The following is a 15,198-nucleotide window of genomic DNA, read 5'->3' on the forward strand; positions in this document are numbered from 1 at the left end:
ATATATTAATACCAAATAACACCATATATACCATAATGCAACACTAGGCTTTGATGATCTCGATCCCCCAACTTAAGTCACTTGGTCGCTAAACTAGACAAAGTCTTCAAATTTTGGTTTCTTAACTCGATGTGCCTTTACTAAACTATCCAAAACCTATTGACCCTCACTTGTGCCTTTTGCTCTAATGACCTTATACTATCTTAAACTATGGTGGTCGACCTAAATATCACTCCTAAGTGTTCTAAAACTATGTGATAAGTGAAAGTACTCACTGGTGCAAATTTCAGAATGACAACTATGGTTTCTTGAGTGCATTAAACACTCTTAAACTACAAGTTTTCCTTCAAAACTTTTACACAAGACTCTCCTGACATAAGGGCATCTCCCAAACTTGATTTAGCTCAAGGGACTGGCTTGGGCCTTCTTGGGCCTAAGCTAAAAGTCCAAGGTTCCCCTATTTTTCTGGGCAGAAAACACCTTGACTTGAATTAACTTGTGACACATGGTTCTAACTCATATCCTATGAATTATGGCTGGAAAAACTTCTCTGACACTCCCTCTAACTAAGGCCCAATAGGGACTAATGAGGGCCTACCCATGACATGGTCAAATCTCCCTATTTCTAAGTTGCAACAAAACTGTCCCCTGCTGGACAGATTTTGTTATTCTACTTGTGCACCTAACCAAATGACATGCAAACCTCCAACCAACACCTAAAACCTTTTATATACTCCCAATACTAACTTCTGGTGGATTGGGCCTCAAAGTTCACATCAATGACATGGTCAAAACTCACTCTAAACCTCATGGTACTATACTGATTTTCTGCAGAAACTATGACTCTCCTTTCTCCAAGGTTTTGACTTGACAAACTCAACCACCAACAACCCAATACCCAAACCAAGACTTAAAAATGGTGATCTACTGAACTAACTCGCTTATACTCAAAATAATCTTGGTGGAGATCATCCTTACCTAAGGTGCAATTATGGCAAAATAAAAAAAACCACATTTCACAACTCACAAATCATCAAGTCTTTGAAACAACAAGTTATGCATTTTATAAAAGATATACATGAATTATTACCATGCATCAAGAAGCATTAATCAATATTAACACATTATTCCTACTGAAATTAAAGCTTACTAATAAAATCTTTCCAAATGATCAAAATCTTATAACATTCTAAGAGAAATCCATATGCATACATGTCTTCGAGTTTTGCAAGCCAAACCACATGTTTTCTAAATATGTTTTACCAATAAATTTACATACAAGCCTAGCATGAGATATTTCTAGATGATCACTTAGCATGCAAGGGGTTTCATCAAATTTTCACTACAAAATTCAAGCCATTATCAGATAAACATGCAAAAATTGAACAAAGCAACAAGAATGGTCTCAAGGACCATTCATTCAGCTCCCCTATGGTCATGGCCGAATGAAATGGAAGGGAATGGCCATTTAACATCAAGAGTTTCCTTCTCAAGACTTGGCACTTCTCCATTCCTTGTAGTCCTCTCAAAAACAACCTTAAATCCATAAGAATCAAGGTTGTACTTTGAGTTTCAACTAAAACCTTAACATACAACCTTAAAACTTAAACTTTCTACTCAAAACTCTTTGAAATATAAGTGATCATGGTATGGGAAGTAACATTTACTTGTGTAGAAGGTGTAAACTTGGTTGAGAATAAAAGAAAATGGGGATGGGGGTTGATCTCGGCAAAACCCGAGAGTGAGGGGGGAGGAGGCCGAGAGTGAGAGAGAGGAGGGAGGGAGGGAAGAAAGAGTGTGGTGGTGAGTGGAGTGTGAAATGATCATGGCTTTTACTTTTTTTATGGTTTTTGTTTTGACAATTGTGAGTGGGAATAGGAATTGACATGACTACCCTTCCACTTATACTTGGATCATTTTGCATGCAAGGGTAAAGAAGGAATTTGGCTAGAAATATAAGAGTTAGTGGGGTGGTAATTGTCTCTTTGGCCCTTTTGGATTGAATAGAAAGAATTTACATGTAAGGACAACTATGTAATTTTCTAATTATGACAATTAACATTTATAAAGATTTATTTTTATAAAATAAAATACAAGTTCAAAAATTATAAAATTTATACCATAAAATAACTTGGATTTTTAGAAATTTTATAAAACTACTTTTGAAATTTGTGAACAAAATAACTTTTAAAAAGAAATTTATTCAAGGTTTATGATATTCCTTATAAATCAAAAATGAAAGAAATAAATAAACTTTTGATTTGAATAATCATTTACCACATAACAAAATTTAATACGCAGAAATTCTCATTCACACAAGCATACAATAGTTGAATATATTGGCATTCGGCTTTATAATTACACCAAATTTACAATTAATATTACACGAAAATACCGGTTGTAACACAATGCCACGTAAATGGTAATGCATTTAGAAGGCAACAACCTCTTAATAGAAATGCTTATGCTACTTACCATGATAATAATAGATATAATATTTATCATGCTCCATCAAGATTTCATAATAGCTCCAGGTATTATCAACCACAAACGAGGCCTTATGCATCCAGAAATATTTATGTGCCTTAAGATAATTATACCATGCCTAGTTTCTTTAATGAAAGATCAAATGATATATATGATGTACTAACCCCAGGACCCTCAAGACAATGGGGTACCGGTAAATTTAACTAATCATGTTTGTAGGTTTATCTTGCCGCGAAACAAGATATATGGTACCTTGATAGTGGATGTTCAAGGCATATGACCGTTAATAAGTCAATCTTGAATAACAATAAAAAGTTATCACGGGGAGCGTAATATTTGGTGATAGTAGTAAAGGAAACATTGTCGGCATCGGAAATATCGGAAATGGGAAAGTCAAAATTTCTGACATTCAATTGGTCACCGGATTAAAGTACAATCTTCTCTCCATTAGTCAATTATGCGGCAATGATTACAAGGTAATTTTCTACACTACTCATTATTTTATATTAGATAAATTTGGAAAGTTGGTTCTCACTTGCCCCAGAAATAAAAATATTTATACATGTGACATGAGCAAGCAAGTGAACGTGTGCCTAATCTCTATAAATGATGATCCATGGATATGGCATCGAAGATTAGGACATGCCAACATGAAGTTGATAAAGAATATATCAACTAAAGACCATGTTCGAGGTATACTAAAACTAAACTATCATAAAGATCATACTTGTGAAGCTTGCGAAGTTGGTAAACAAATTCGAGCATCTCAAAAAGCAAAATTTATGGTATCTATCTCGAGACCTCTCAAGCTACTACATAAGGATCTTATCGGTCCAGTTCCTATACAAAGTCTCACAGGTTGTTCATATACGTTGGTAGTTGTGGATGATTATTCATGATTTACATGGACTGAATTTCTCAAAGCCAAAAGTGATGCTTTTGAATCCTTCTCAAACTTTATGTAAAAGGATTCCGAATCAACCAAACAAACCATAGTCTATATAAGGACTGCTCATGGTAAAGAATTTGAGAATTCTAGTTTCACCAACTTTTGTGATGAACATGGCATCACACATAAAATTTCCGCTCCATACACTCCTCAATCCAACGGAGTAATTGAACGGAAAAATAGAACACTCCAAGAAATGGCCAGTACAATGCTAAATGAATATCGTCGACCTAAATATTTTTGGGCCGAGGCTATGTCAACCGCTTGCCATATTCTTAATATGGTTTTTCTATGACCTATAAAACAAAAGACTCCTTACGAGCTATATTTTGGCAAAACTCCGAAACTAAGCTACTTTCGAGTAGCAAGTGCTTCATATTAAATTCAAAAGATTACCTTACACAATTTGATCCTAAATTAGATGAAGGTATAATTGTTGGATACTCGAACAATAATAAAGTTTACCGAGTGTTTAATCTCAAATCGCTTGTGGTGGAAGAATCTATGAATGTTGCTTTTGATGAAAGTAAACCACCGAAGAAATATAAAGATCTTGTTGACCAAGAAAATGTTAAACAAGATAATACTGAAAAGGTTATTGGACAATTCGAAAATATGGATCTCAGGACTCCCGTACATAAAAATCCATTAGAATTAGACGAAAGGGAAGATGCACTTCTTAAAGAAATTCCCACTATAAAAGTCATCCACTAGATAATGTGCTTGGAGACTTAATGAAGGGAGTTCAAACGCGTTCACAAGTTCAAAATGTTATGAATCATCTTAGTTTTCTATCTCAAATAAAACCTAAGACCTCGAAAGAGGCTTTATTGGACGAGGATTGGATCTCTGCTATGTAAGATGAATTACTCCAATTTACTGATAGTAAAGTGTGGAAACTTGTCCCAAAGCCTCATAACACTTCCATAATTGATACAAAATTGGTATTTCGAAATAAGTTTGACGAAAATGGAACGGTAGTTCGAAATAAAGCAAGATTAGTTGCACAAGGATATACCCAAATGGAAGGTATAGACTTTGATGAAACATATGCATCGATAGCAAGAATTGAATCAATTCGAATGCTACTGGCTTATGCTTGTCAAAAAACTTCAAAGTCTACCAAATGGATGTGAAATCTGCATTTTTAAATGGGATTTTGGAAGAGAAAGTATATGTGAAACAACCTCCCAGGTTTGAAAATGTAACACATCCCGACTATGTCTATAAATTATATAAAGCTCTATATGGCTTAAACAAGCCCCAAGAGCATGGTATGAACGGTTGAGCAAGTTCCTACTAGATAATAAATTTAAGATGGAAATGGCCTATAACACCTAATTTATGAGGCAAGATAAAGATGATATATTGCTCGTACAAATATACGTAGATGACATCATATTTGGCTCAACCAATGATGCACTATGTAAGAATTCTCTTAAAATATGAGTAAAGAATTCAAAATGAGTATAATGGGAGAATTAAATTTCTTTTTGGGGTTACAGATAAGGCAATCTGATGAAGACATCCATATCTCTCAATCCAAGTATTGTAAAGAGATGTTGAAAATTTTTGAAATGGATAATGCCAAACCCATCTCTACTCCTATGTCTACATCCGATAAATTAACGGAAGATCCAAAAGGAATTCCCATAGACATAAAAAAATATCGAGGAATGATCGGTAGCTTGCTCTATATAACTGCAAGTCATCCCGATATTCAATATAGTGGTTGTAAGTGTGCTAGGTTTCAAGTAGCATCAAAAGAATCTCATTTATCCGCGGTAAAAAGGATATTGAGATATCTTAAAGGAAGCACTGATATTGGTCTTTAGTATTCAAAAGGAATACCATTTGACTTAGTATATTTTTCTGATTCGAACTATGCCGGGCATTTAGTCGACAGAAAAAGTACTAATGCTACTTGTCAGTTTCTCGGTGGATGTTAATTAGTTTCTTGATTTTCAAAGAAACAAAATTTCGTATCCATCTCAACAACCAAGGCTGAGTATATAGCAGTTGCAAAGTGTTGTGCTCAAATACTGTGGATGAAGCAAACACTAGCTGGCTATAATATAAAATTTGATGTGATCTCAATCTTTTGGGATAATATAAGTGCTATTGATCTTAGCAAGAATCCTGTATTACATTCTAGATCTTAACATATAGATGTGAGATATCATTTTTTACGTGATCATGTCAATAAAGGCGATATAAAAATGACTCATATTGATACTGAAATCAATCTCGTTGAGATATTCACAAAATCATTAAATTCCGAAAGATTCACTAAACTCCGATTGGATTTAGGAATGTTGGAATCTGTGAAATAATGGTTTTTATAAAGAGAGTTATAAAGTAATCTCAACGATAAGGCTATTTTCTCGATCAAGTTATTAAGTTTATCTAAAACTCAGATTTATCAATAAAGAAATTTATTAATCCGGTTAAGATAACTTAAATTGCCCAGATTAACCGGGAAAATAAACTTAATCGAGTGAATATTTATTATTCCATGAGATTTATAAATATTTAGAAGTCACTTTCATATATATATATATATAAATAAATTATGAAATATATTTTTGAACTAGCCCAACAAGAAAATTTTAGGCCCATATATTTTCTACATATATATATATATATATATATTCTTAGATATTCTGAAAAATAGTTTTACACAAAAAAATAGTATATAAATATATTTACTTATATATATTTGAAAAACTATTTTGTAAAAAATATAAAATATTATATATATTTCTGGGTTAAATTTATATGTGTTGTATCCAGCCCAAAAGTTTTGTCCGCCCCATTTTCTTATATAAGCCCATATATATTTTACAAAAATATATATCTATTTTTAAAAAATCAAACCCAGTCCATATATTTTTTGGCCCAATTTGATATCCAAAGCCCAAATTCTATCAAACTTTCTAATCTCAGCCGTCCATCACTAACCCTAGTAGATCCTAGCCATTTATTCCCTATAATATATATTTGTACACTGTTTCTACTGTATACACGGCTCAAACCCTATTCTCTAATCTCTCTTCCCGCCACTTCTCTCTTTCTCTCCTTTAAAACCCAAAACCTTCTTTTCTGATCAATTGCTCTCAAATCTGATGAAATATCAGAGATATTCTTGTCATCTATACTTATATATATATATATTCATCAAATACAAGGCAGATTCAATGAATTTGCTGTTTGGGTTGGTAAAAATAAATCGATTTAGATGATAAAAATCGACGATTACTATATAAATTGAACGAGAATCATCAAATCAAACATTCGAGTGATCAATTTTTATATAAAAATGTATTTTTACAGTTTTGATTGATTGATTTTATGAAACCCTAACGTGTTTTTGAGTTTAATGACGGAAGAAGACTGGAATCGTTGCAAAATCAACTCGGAGAAGAAGACACCCAATTGCATGCGGCGTAAATTGGTGAATTGGATATTGACTCAGTCCGCGACTGAGTCAACCAGGTAAGACCTAATAGTCAGGCCATACTTTAGGCTCAGGTATGAGTTCATTCATAAATTAGTTCTTTAAGTATTATGAAAATGTGTTGTTTACATTTGGATCCCTGTGAATCCGTGTTCGAATTGAATTATTGATTCATTTCTCTTTGAATTAAGAACATGAACTTTGGATGTGGATTATGACTGATGCTTATAATTTATGTTGATGTTACTTGGTTAAATTGGATTTGATTATTGTGATGTAGTTAAGTTAAATTCGAATATAATTTCTTGCTATGGTTGAAGTGTTCAACTGTAGTGTGATTTGTGAGTATCATGATCAAATACTTGACAGTTGAAATATTGTAATTTGATTAACAGTTTGAATCAGACTAAGTCTGATACATCTTCACATGGTATTGATATTCCCATTAACTTGATTGGTTGATTATATATATAAAACTACAACTGTTACAAATAAGCTATGTGTTTGGAATTCTTGAATTGATATGCTTTTGTTAAAAAAAATTGAGAATTGATAATTTGGTTATCTGAGTTATATAATTAAGTACACTAAGAAGAGAATAAATTATGTTGTAATTGATTATTAATCAGAGCTTGATACAATTGATATGTATCTGTGTAATCTATAAATCTGGAAATCTGATTAAAAGCTATTTTTGAAAATTGAAAACTATACTATAAATCATAATCTGTTGAGTTAATTAGATGACTTATTGATTAACTGATTTAATTTTCTTAAAAAATCTTATACAAAGATTAAGGTGAATTTGATAAAGTCTGAGTTATAAATCTTGAATGAAACATAAGTTTAAAAACCCCGTCAGACTGCTTTGTGCTTAATGTGTGAATGATTATGTAGCAATCTTAGCTAAACCCTATTATGTATGGTAAATTGCAAAATCATCTCATATAGTTGATATAGAGTTTGTAATTATAATTCAAACTAAAATTGTATTTGAATTTACAAACCTTTCCAGATTACATATCTTATGTGTATTAAATTATGTATGTAAACAACTATTTTGATGCTTTGTTTAACCTGATCTAAACATATGCTTGAGAAAGTATAACTTGGCACATTCTCTGAGATAGTTAACTTGTGTATACCCAGCTAAATACAGTCCCTATATAGTGATACTGCTTGATAAAATATATATAAGAATTCCTAAGTCAACATCTATTATTTGTCTAAAATGAGGTCTTGATTAAAATTAGTATCATTTAAGTTTATTTTTATGATTATTTGATAATTGTATTGTAAACACTCTAAGTATGCAAATTAAAGACATAAATTGAATAAGTATAAACTATATATTACTTGTTTGAGTTAATTCTAATCAGTCTCTTGAAAATTCTTAAGATTTCTTAAAACATCATCTGTTGAATCTATGTGTAAATTTGTGTGAAAAGCTTAAGATACAGTATAAATCAATAGCTATGCATGATAAAATGTCACTACGCTAGGTGCAAGTTGTCTGATAAATGTCAACGTTTAAAAATTATGAATCTGGACTTGAACTTTCTTAAATCAGTCAGAAAGTTACCCTGTGTTTGTAATCTGTTGAGAACTGTACACATGATTTAATCAGTAAGCAGGAATGTTGAATTGTGCTTAAATATTTTTGCTTGTTTTATCTTGATTACTTGGATGTATATATATGTGTCCTTTGTGAACATGATTTGAAATCCATCTCTTGTATTATGTACTGTGTATATGAGTATGACTTGGTGTAACTTAAGAAATGCATAATATGTATTATAATTTGTAATTGACAGGATGCATAACTTGATTTAATCTTTAGAGTAAGATCACATGCACACACAACCCTCACAGAAAGACCTGGCAGGGGAGCCTTGAGCATCCCTGTATCTGGATCACTGTTCTGATCAATGGCCACCTAGATTTCTGGGAACTAATTGCTAAATGTGTGTTCTCACTTATCAAGTTCACTAACTGCTATCTGATATAAATTAATTGGTGCTTATCATTGGGTAATATATGCTGAGTGTTTTATACATCTTAAATTCTCATTGTTGCATTCTGCACCTTATTGCATTAAACTGCTTTTGCCTTGAGAAATAAATGTAACAAAGTTTTCTTAACTTGAAAATAAATCTTTTCTGTCAAAATTCACTTCAAACACAACTACATCCTTAAGTGCCTGCACTGAAAGTACAGTCTCTTTGTGATAGAGTAAGCTATGATATCAACTTTATGTCTCAAAGATTTCAAAAATATGTGCTTGTGTACTGTACTATTTTCTAAAGAAGAAACAAAGACAAAGAATTAATACATTCTTTATTCTCTGTTGTACTGGTCCATGCATCTGTATGTATGTGATGCATTACATCACTCTTTGATACACATAATCTTAGGATATATCTACATAATAGGCTTGAATTTCTGTATAACACAGCCATGCATGCATTAAATGATTTTCACTGTTCATGAAGAGTAAATACTTTTAAAAAAAAATCCTTTGCATCTGTTTTAAAAGTTTATATATATGCATATCTTATATGCTGCATTCACACACAAACTAGCCATTTGCATAACTCCACTTCACTTGCAACATGAACCCAAATGCCAATCCCTTTTACCCCAAGCCTAGACCACTGATTGAAAACTCATATCTTCTTGAAGATATGGAGAAAAATCAGTTTTACCATCACAAAACCTCTGCCTTCAAAATTTTTCAAACCTCACATCCTAAACACTATCACAAAAGACACTTCCCTCCAAGACAATTCAGAAAGGGATATAAGAACCATACCATCCCTTTCTATCAAAGCAGAAAGTATCAAAACACTAAATCCCCTAACCCTAGACCTCCTAAACCTTTGCAAGCCAAAGTTTACACCAGAAAGGCCAACCTAAGACAAAATCCAAATAGCACACCCACCATGAGCACACCAAAGCCCCCTCCTCCAAAATTATCAAACCCTTCAAACTCCAAAAACTTCCTTGAACTTATAAAAAAATGTCCAACCTGGCACTTGTGTTGATGTGAAGGGTGAAGTAGAGTTTATAATTAGAAGGGCTAGGAGGGATGGTCTCATGTATAACTTAGGTAAGCACTACTATACACATCTTATGGGAGAGTTTTATTGTAACATGAATATCATAAAAGGGGTAGATGGCATACTGCATATCACTACATCAGTCAAAAAAAAGGTCATTTGTGTTGATAAAAAAAGCATTAATAGGGAACTGCATTTGCCTTTGCATTTGTGTGAGTTGCCTTCTGAGGATAACTTCTCTTTGTTTGTTTTTAACAAATCTGAATTTGAACTAATACTAGGCACTTTCTCTAAATCTGACATTCCTGATGGTCTTTGTGATGTTAACTGTGGCATTCATTTCAAACACTTCACAAGAAACTTTTAGCATCTTGCTCTAATTATTAGGGCAAATTTTATGCCAAAACCCAATCAAAATAAGTACTTTGATTTCTTTGACATGAAAATCATGTATCTTCTCTGCACTAACAAAATCAATTTCAGTATCTCTTATGTTATTCTTCTAAACATGATCAATGCACATCTTGTGGATTATATGCTTTATGGTATGCTAATCTCATCATTCTTTACACTTTGCAATATTAACATGCCTGAAGCATTTTCTAATCTTGATGATTCTAAAATCACTAATGAACACATTAGGTCACAAGTGCCCCTGATGCACTGTGAGCCTCAAAAGGCAACTCCCACAGTTATTCCTCAATTAATAAGATATGAAGATGTTTTTCTGTCTAAATTTGAGTCTGTCAAAATCATGTTTCATGAGTTAAAACTTGAACTGAAGAGGGTTAAGGAAGAAAACAATGAGATTGAAGAAACATTAGGAGATTAGAGAGTCTCACTGCCTCTTGCAAACATAGGATTGCATATTTAGAGCATTTGGATGCATCTACTCTAGGAACTCCTTGCATGACTGATCAAGATGTTGTTAATTCCTTTCAAGTACCTATGCATGATAACACTGCTATGATTCATGAGTTAGAAGAGGTTAATGTGGGTGCTAGAGGTCAACTGAATGATAACTTGCCTGATTTGGTTAATATCTGTGATGCTGATAGAAATGTGATTGGTTAAGATTGCCTGATTCTGCTGTTTGATGAGGTCTGATATGTGATGTTGTGCTGGTACTTGTTGTTATGTACCTCTTTTGATATAGTCTGATGTATTTGTAACTTAAAAGACTTTGTGTTGTTTGTTGGTTTGTAATATTTGAATTTTGTTGATCTTTGAATTTAAGAAGTGGATGCACTTCTATGGTTTGTAATGACTTAAAACAGGTTCAGGGTTTTGTTCTAAATAATCAGTGAACAACACTGATTATTGAGAACACTTTTGTTAATATATCATGACCTGTTAGCTTATCTTGATTCTAACTCTTTATTGTGAAATGATTAATATACATATGCAGGAATAAAGTCAAATCTGACTTTAAAATTTTATGTTGTCTGGTATTAAAATATGAATTTGTGCAATCTAGTTCTTATGCAGGATTTATACCTAATATATCATTGTCACCTGTGATTAACCAGTAAACTACATTGATTGAAAAGAACACTTTTGTTCACTAAAATATATCTGGAATGTTTGCTTTATATTTTACAAATCTGCTGTTACAGGATCCAAATTAGAATTGACATGTTGTAACTAGAATAACTGATGCATTCTGGCTTATTGTCCTGTTCTATGATGTTCACTAATCAGCTCTAGCAAGAACAAGAGGTGTGTATTATCTAACTTAGATGCAGGACAAACACACGCATGCAAAGTTCAAATCTGATCAGTTTAGCTTATGGAAGCATTATGCCAAAATCATCAAGCTAAGGTATGACATGTATAATTCCTCACTCATTATAATCTTACTTCACTCTACACACCAGACGGATATAATGAATTCTAGAATTAAACCAACCTTACAGTATATATTGTGTTATTAAAAAATATTGTATGAAAAATTTATGGATTCTAGATAGACGGTATTTGTGATAAGTTGTTTATAGATATTGACTTCTTAGAATGTATTAGATTTCCAAATTGTATAATTCTGATACTTAGATCTGGAATATAAGTAGATTTTATTAGTGTTAGAATTTGTAATATGAAAATAGCCAGAAAGGTCTAAATGATAAAATAGTATGTATTAGATCTCCAAATTTGTAACAAGCAAATAGATTATATTAGTGACAGTCTGTGTAACTTGTGATTGACAAATTAGAATGTATTATAAATCACTAAGGTCTTGTATTCATGTATCATGTTAATTTCCAGACTGAAAAGGTACAAAAATGGCTTTATACACAATCTGAAATCATTGACATGCAAACACATTTTTGAAATTAGCTATTAAAAATGCTTGTTAATCACTGGAACTATTGTTTACTATCAATGCATTTGATAAAACTCATAGATAAAAACAATTTCTAGTACGATCTCTGATTACAATATAATTGATATATTCACTTTCAAATGAAATCTTCCTTAAAAATGTCAATTGTTTAAATCCATGCTTGTTCATAACCATAAATGCCTCTATTTGTGCAAAAACTTTGTTAAAATGGTTGTATAGCACTGCATCAACCTGCATAACGATAATAAGTGTATATATATGTATATACGTACTTCCGATAATTTCGGAGGAAGTACTAAGGATGTGAGTTGACCGTTGTCAACAGATAATTAATAAGGGGAAAAGTTTCTCCTTGAAACTATATTCAACATATTAGATAAGTCGGGATAATATTCCCCGACGATCTAAAATTATTCGAATGATATTCTGAAATCAGAAATATGTTTTAAATCAGGATCTATGATTTAAAAAAAACCCTTTAATAAATAATAAATAATTAAATGAGAATCGATAAATAATTAACCTCGAATAAGTTTACTCTTGTAAAAGAATATTTAAAATAATAGTTCTCAACTAGTTTATGTCTATGAAATTAATAATCTATAGTGATTAATCGTGTTTGAAATAAATAATCGTTGGGGTATACTACTTCCATAATAAGGAATAAGTATATAGTATTTATTATTCGAAAAATAAAATGTAGTTGAGGGAATATGATCGTTGGGAAATCGTTTAAATAAAAGTTCGAGGTATTTTAATATTTCATAAGTGGACGTTAAGTCCCTTTAAAACGTACTATTATAGACTTATAATCGTCCTATAATATCACCGGGAATATTTCCGGGTTTATATTTTATAAAACAAAACTGACCGACTCTCGGTCTTACGACTTATACATCACGCTCTACTATAGTGTTAATATTCTTAAATAAGCACCTCCGGAATACTTCCGGGTTTTCATGAATTTTTACTGACCGATCCTCGGTCTAAAATATATACATGCCACGCTACTCACTAGCGTTACGTTCTCAGTTATAAACTCCTCTGGGATACCTCCGGGTTTTTTATAAGCTTACACCGACTGACTCTCGGTCTAAATATAACATTACGAACTAGGTATGAACATATACTAGAAATTATCAACAATTGAGTAATGTAATGCATCTCAAACTTCGTAAAACAGTTTAAAGCAATCTCATGCAAATATCACAGTTTTGTAAAATATTCACAACACAACGGTTCTTAAAAGGTAGGGTTTGAAAACTTTCCTGGGTATCTCAAGGTGGAGGATACTCTAGGTTCCGCTTGGAAATCTATAACCATAAACACAATTTGTTAGGTCCCATTCTATTTTACGGTGACTCGAACTCACGCGCTACTTATTATGCACCCTCTCAACTTATACTACCCTTATTATTCCTTTAAGTCCTTATTCACATCATGGTCGCTTCGTTTTTCTAGGTATCTTAGCTTCATTCTCATCATCGTCGTCGGCTCCGCTTATGGATTCTTACGGTTTCTACTCGCGCGGTCTCGGCTCCGATATTTTTATAAAATTGAGAAATCATTATTCTCACTTGAAATTTTTATGACAGTTAGGAAACTCAATAGTTTACTCTCTGTAAAAATTTCATGATTTATGAACACTTTTAAGTCGATCCCTTATATTTTCAAAGTTCGTAATTTGTAGCAGTTTTTGTCGCGTAAATCACTTTTACTAAAATGACCATAACTTTTGATCCATAAATCGGAATCAAGCGATTCAAGTGCCTAAAAGATCCTTATAACATTGCATATCATAATCAAGGGTTATTTTTTTAAGAAACTACATTTTACAATTCCAGGACTTTCTGCAGAAACTTAAAGTTACGATTCGTTGGTTTTAACGGAGTTACGTTTACGGCCTAACTCTTAACACAACCATCAACAATCATCATTTCATCATCAACACACAAAATCCTCTCAATAACATCATGTTTTTGAGAAAACAACAATCAACATTAAATCTACTTAACTTAAACGTCAAGATCTCAACAATACCACTTCTTAAACTAAGTTTACTACCACATACTAAATGGATCTTAAAAATGAATCTTAAATAAAGTTGGGTCAAAGATTTTTACCTTTATTGAAAGATTGAGATGTGTTCTTGAGGATGGTGGAGGCTTGGAAGTGCTTGTTATAATATTTGGAACCTAAAACCACCATTGAAATCAAGAAACCAAAGAGAGGTTACTATTCATACTATTCACTAGTGAGTTTCTTGATTTTATTTCACCCATCAAACCTACATAAAAAGAGATGAAAGAATTTTCTTACCTTAATTTAATTTCTAGGAGGCTTGATAATTAATGGGATGATTTTACCATGGATAGATTTTGAGATTTGAAATTGAATTCCTCCTTTTTCTTCAAGGGGGCCGAATGGAAGCTTGATTGGGTGGGGGGTATTTATACTTGTTTCCCTTGGTTGCTTAGCTTGGTTGCTTTGTTAGGTTGCTTCTAGGAAATTGGGTGGGAGATCTTGCACTTGATTTTTATTCTCCTAGGTTGAATCCTAGGTTTATTCTTATTGCAAATCTTAGGGACAAGTCTTATGTAGCTTCCTAGAAACTACTTGTATTAGCTTCCTTAGCACATTATTTGGATAGCTTGCTTGATCATCCTATGGTTAGCTTACTATTTGATAAAGTAATCATGGTTACTTTCATACCATGGTTTAGTTAGTGCGTTACGTTTATTTAATCGTTTACGCGTTCGCTCGGTTGCTTAAATGTTTTCGTAATACTTACTCGTAAATGGTTCGCGACGTAATTCCTTTCGTATTTATTCCTTATATTTTTAATTATCATACTTGAATATAAATCCGTAGGGTTTTAATCTTGTAATTACATTGTGATCCC

Source organism: Apium graveolens, chromosome 4 (genome assembly GCF_009905375.1).
Source record: "Apium graveolens cultivar Ventura chromosome 4, ASM990537v1, whole genome shotgun sequence".
NCBI lineage: Eukaryota > Viridiplantae > Streptophyta > Magnoliopsida > Apiales > Apiaceae > Apium > Apium graveolens.